The sequence below is a fragment of the Haliotis rufescens genome, unplaced genomic scaffold (assembly GCF_023055435.1).
Source record: "Haliotis rufescens isolate VD_foot unplaced genomic scaffold, xgHalRufe1.0.p SCAF_105, whole genome shotgun sequence".
Classification (NCBI taxonomy): Eukaryota; Metazoa; Mollusca; class Gastropoda; order Lepetellida; family Haliotidae; genus Haliotis; species Haliotis rufescens.
Window position 1 is genome coordinate 130,530 of NW_025963786.1, and position 5,548 is coordinate 136,077.

General features: G+C 43.9%; 1 long non-coding RNA gene across 1 annotated transcript; it reads left to right on the forward strand.

The window, feature by feature from the left end:
* Positions 1-2,345: 2,345 nt before the first annotated feature.
* On the forward strand, positions 2,346-3,213 carry LOC124112678. Its single transcript, XR_006857647.2, has 2 exons — positions 2,346-2,457; positions 2,946-3,213. It is a non-coding gene; the product is annotated as an uncharacterized LOC124112678 (long non-coding RNA).
* Positions 3,214-5,548: the final 2,335 nt, after the last annotated feature.

Genomic DNA, 5,548 nt, shown 5'->3' on the forward strand with positions numbered 1-5,548 from the left:
TACAACCTGTGATTCACGATATGGCTGAAAACTCACTCACCACCTCTAAAAACTGGTGTGAGGTGTGTTGGTATGTAGAGCCTCTTTGGTATGTGGAGAAGGCGTCCTGTGTTTTGATCCCATTTAGAATGAATACCTCTTTAAGTAAATCTTGAACTTTCATTTACAGGTATTATGTAACATACTATATGAATGAATGCTGTTTTACGCCTCAAACAAAAAACATTCCAGCAGTACCACGGCGTCATGTAGCTGATGAAGCCAGGACCAGGAAAGCTGATAGCATGAGCAGCATCCACGCCGTCGTGGGACCTTGAAGTACGTCCCACATTGTGACCAAACAATACTCAATTGACCACAATTTTCCCTACGCGGAAACTCGATGTGAATTAAACAATCATGTATTTCTTTCTCAATGTAGCCCATAATTCTAGAAAAATATATGATATGAAATCGACAAACATTCATCGTTTCCTAAAAGCCACGAAGTAAATAATTTAATAACCAGGTTGCATATATTTCATGGCAACATGAGCATGGATCTTTACCTCTGACGTCACAACGCAGTCATAATATTCCGGCTCTGATATACGGAGTTCATTTGGTTGAACGTCGGTTTGAACAATTTTCCACAATGTATCACAGCGTCTCAGTTAAATGTGGAAGGGAAGACCAGCATCACGCAGGTCGTAGGGGTATACAAATGTATCACTTAAGTGAAATCCACGACAGTATTTGTAGACCGAGGACCGTACATAATCGGTGCGGATACTGGATTGGCTAAGGGACGCAATCCTGCATAGCAGGTAACTTACATGATTATAAACCAAATGATGGCGTTTTTGCTTTTTGTGCGACACATATAAGCTTAAATGAGTGAGTGAGTGAGTTTGGTTTTACGCCGCTTTTAGCAATATTCCAGCAATATCACCAGGATTGGGCTTCACACATTGTACCCATGTCGGGATTCGAACCCGGGTCTTCGGCGAGACGAGCGAACGCTTTAACCACTAGGCTACCTGACCGCCCCTACCTTAAATGACAGTTCTTCGGTAAGGCTATGATGTTAAATATCAGACAAAAAGTGAATTTGTTCACTTTTTACCATATGTTTTGAAGCAGTGACCCTCCGTGAGCATTCCAGGTCAGACATCGTCTCCCAGCAACCTATGCAGGTCGCAGCGGGAACATAATTGGTCAGGGGGTCAGGCTCAGTGACCTGGTTCAACGGGTCATCATAACCCGGCGGCGTGGATTGATGCTCATAATATCAATCACTGGTTTGTCTTGTCTAGGCTAGATTATTTACAGGCCGCCGTCACATAACTGGAATATTGTCGAGTGCGGCGTTAAACATCAAACCAGCACAACTAAAATAGGGCGGTGGGTAGATATCGCCCTGATATCGTTGGACTATTGCTAAAACTATACGTGCTTATCGGATATAATATGCATGTTCTGTGCCTCTCTTTGTAGTCAAGCTCATCGCAGCGATAGCCCGTTCGCGGACCTCTCTTTACTATCGCTGCGACCAGTCAAAACTCCCCACTGCGATAGGTGGCCCCAACCATGCTTGGAGTTGAACTCGCAACCCAATGACCGTTATGTTTACAAACAAATGACGACTGTCGTGACGCCGAATACACTTACCCCTGCTAAATTACTTTGTTTGTCAATTTGAACTTCTTTTTCATTAAAACTATCATGTTATTGGTATAGTAAGAATGTAAGGGAGAAGCTGGTTGATAGTCCGTCAGTCTGCAATCTCGAACCAATCTGATTATACAAACAACAAAGCAAATTCATCTGGAAAACATGGTCAGTCGTAAACCTTTTCAAAATGAAATATGATGGCATTCCCAAAGTCAAACAAAAGTATGAACGTTACTACATTTGTGGTTAGAGGCCAAATTTCAAGATTCTTGTAATGGCCGCGCCCACACTGGTGGCAGCGATGTTACCGAGAGTGTAACGAAGGTGTCACGGCTGTGAAGGAACTTGTTTTATAGTAAATTGTGTGGACGAAGCTACATTCCAGCTTACCGTTCCAGATAAAAATGGACCAAATAACACCTTTCAAAGTACAGGGCTTCTTATCATGCTTATCTGGGACACTCCTTTACACGAGGGACCCTTCATAAACACTTACCTTCATATTCCCTATTTCCTTTACATGAGAATATTAATTATCATATCATCGGTCAGTGATAGAGGGAAATGACAGTGGAGAGTACACCATATTTTTGAGTTAAGCCTATTTAGCCAATACTCGTATACACATTCATGAACAGTTTGTAATGCGCAAATGTGTTATTTTATTCTTGACACGACCCCTTGCAGGACTGAGACTATATTCTGGGAATACGTTCACATTAATGTGTTAACGGTTCCTGACAATGAAGGCTGTATTAGGACTTTTGGTCGTGTTGGTGCTGTGTGCGGCTTGTTACGGATCGGGTAAGCACTTCAAGGATTGTTACATGTTTCTGAAAACTCACTGAACTCTCTTAATAAATTGTTGTTTGTCTGTTATTTAACGCAATATCCCTGCAATTTTACGCTGGCCTAGCCTGTCGAGGCTCGCTGACATGCTGTCACCCACGGTCCCCAGCACGTGATCCTGGGGACCATAGCCGTTCGGGTAGCCTAGTGGTTCGCTCGTCTCGCCGAAAACCCGGGTTCAAATCCCGACATAGGTACAATGTGTGAAGCCCATTTCTGGTGTCCCCCGCCGTGATATTGCTGGAATATTGCTAAAAGCGGCGCAAAACAATACTCACTCACTCGTAACCGGATGTCCCTGCGGAGTTTCACTGATGTTGTACTCGAGCCAATCACTTCAAGCTAACACGACGTCATATAATTGAAATACTGTTACAAAACGGCGTCACATATCAACCAAGCCACCAGTCAATCACCATGTTGAACTTGTGTCTCATTCACAGTGATCCGTGAGACTACCTGCAGCGGATTTGGCGGCTTCTGCGCTGATGCAACAAGGACTCTGTGCCGCTTCCTTGGCCCCCAGGGATCCTGCGCGGGGGATCTGATGGTCTGCTGCCTGAACCACCCAACTGACGTGGTCGGGCCCCTAGGAAAGTGAACATAAAAACAGTAACGGCTGAGTTTGTGTCAAAGCGTGTATTTCCAGCGTTTTCCTCAAATGTTTTAATTTGATATAACAGCTATTAAAATATGTGCCTGTTTACCAAACTACGGTATACTAGTATATCATTTGTGATTATTTGTGTTTACACGTACGTGAATGTTGTAGAGAGGTGAGGTGAAATGGGGTTTAACGTCGCGTCCAAGATTATTGCACTTATATAGCGACGTGCATGCACGTATGGGTGTGGCTGCTTGTCTAGTCCCGACTGATGCCGATTTATAGTGCTAGCACACTTAGATACCATACCACAGTTTAACATGAATACCCAACTCAGACACAGTATACTGACTCCGAGCCGACCAGTCCTTGTTATATAGCCCTTTAATGCCGAGCGCCAGACAGGGCAACAACAAGTACCATCTTTTAACGTCTTTTGGTATGACGCGGTCGGGGATCGAACCCCGGATCTTCCGCTCTCCGGGTGGACGCTCTACCACTATACCACGAAGGCGGTGAATGTTGTAGTTATAGTGAAACATTTTCAAATCGTACTCCTTCAATGATCATAATCGTCATCGTCCATTGGTAGCACACATGAACTTCAACTTAACAAAGTCTCCACGTATAAGGTAATAAACCAAGTATGGTTTTAAATGTGTGATTCACACAATAATAGGCTTCTCTGTCAGTCGAGAGAACCGTCACATGACCGCAAAACAGACGTCTATACGTTTAGAGATGGCTAGAAATGGCGTAACAGCTGTCTCTGCAGCAGCTTCGTCGGGCAAACACACCATGGGTCCGACCGCCTCCGTGGTCTAGTGGTAGACAATCGGCTTCTCTCTCAGTCGAGAGAACCACGACTGACGTTCAAACATTTTTGCGTTTACACATCTTTCGCGATAGAGTGATAGAAGTGACGTAAAAGATGTCTGTAGAGCGACCTCGTCTCGCAAATCCTGGCGTATAACGTATAGTGGGTCCAGGGCCAGGTTCCACAAAGCGATCTTAGCGCTACGATTGTAGTAAGTCAGTGTTAAAGAATGGGAGTTACGATCGACTAAGATCACTTTGTGGAACGGGGTCCAGGGCATTTACCACAATAGAATGACGACAATACCCTGGTTAATCGAGGATGCTGAGTGTGTGGTGTTCACGATCAGCCTAGATACCACTGGAACCAAGATGACGAAAGCTACATCAACTTGATTGCATTGTACCCTTCATTCAATTTAAATTATAACATGTGAAATGTGTTTTATGGAATGTGTATTTGCCGTTTTAAAAAGTGCATTGAACCCCCATGACACGATTAATGGAAGGAAGTGTCGCTGCGGTTGTATTGATTTCCGATAGCCTTCTCGGGGACTACATATGCCTCCCAGAAACCTTTGATTGTGGATTCGAATCGCAGATTTGCTCATATTATGTTCCTAGGTTTGTCAGCACCATACCCATGCTCTGGGGGTAAACCAAATGGATAAACGTCAAAATGCAGCAACACTGCGCGTTCATCCCACTTATAAACCTATCATGGTGTTGTAACCATCTCCCAGACGACCTTTCTTTTGTAGTAAGACCACTCAGCAGGTTTTACAATTGCTCCTCAGGTTTTGCTCCTCAATTGCAATTGTAAAACCTGGGGAGCAATTGTAAAACCTGGGGAGCAATTGTAAAACATGTCGTGAAATCCCGATTGCTGGATGGCATTTGTAGTTTCTCTAAAATGCAATTGAAAAACCTTTCAAATAAAAATGTCATCCTTTTCTGCAGAATTTTCATCAATTAACTTACTTTGAGTAAGAAAAATATCGTCATCGTCAGACATCCTCTCTTGTGAACAGTCAATGCCATGTGGTACGACGCACGCGGTTCTTTCTGCACGTACAGCCCTCTTCTGCACGTGCAGTCCGCGCAGCGGCCCGCGATAACAACTGTTATAAAGCGTGTCTCGTTATACCGCGCTTATTTGCGACCCGTATACCGCGTAAATATAAGCTCCAAAAATGACATAGATTAATGGATAGCGGTTTATAAGTTGGACAAACCATTCCACCTCAGGAATGGTATGATTGTATAACCGGGTAGGCTACGCGTTCTCGGCTTTTCTGTGCCTACCCGGTTATACAATCATACCATTCCTGAGGTGTCATGGTTTCTCCATTACAAAAAGCTCACACGCCAGAATACCGTTCAAAGTGGTGTTAAGCCAAGTTCACTCGCTCACTCTTGGGGAGACTAAATACAAACTGTGTATTATTATCCCTGCACCGACATGTTGGGCAGGTATGGATCGGCCTTCAGTATATTAATCATATAAGATGCGGTCCTAAAATCTCAAACTCTGGCATGTATCTGTGTATCGTCACGTCACATTACATGTCGTGTTGGGAAAGTTACACATGCCATAAGTATATCTGGGTTGTCCAGATCACTCAA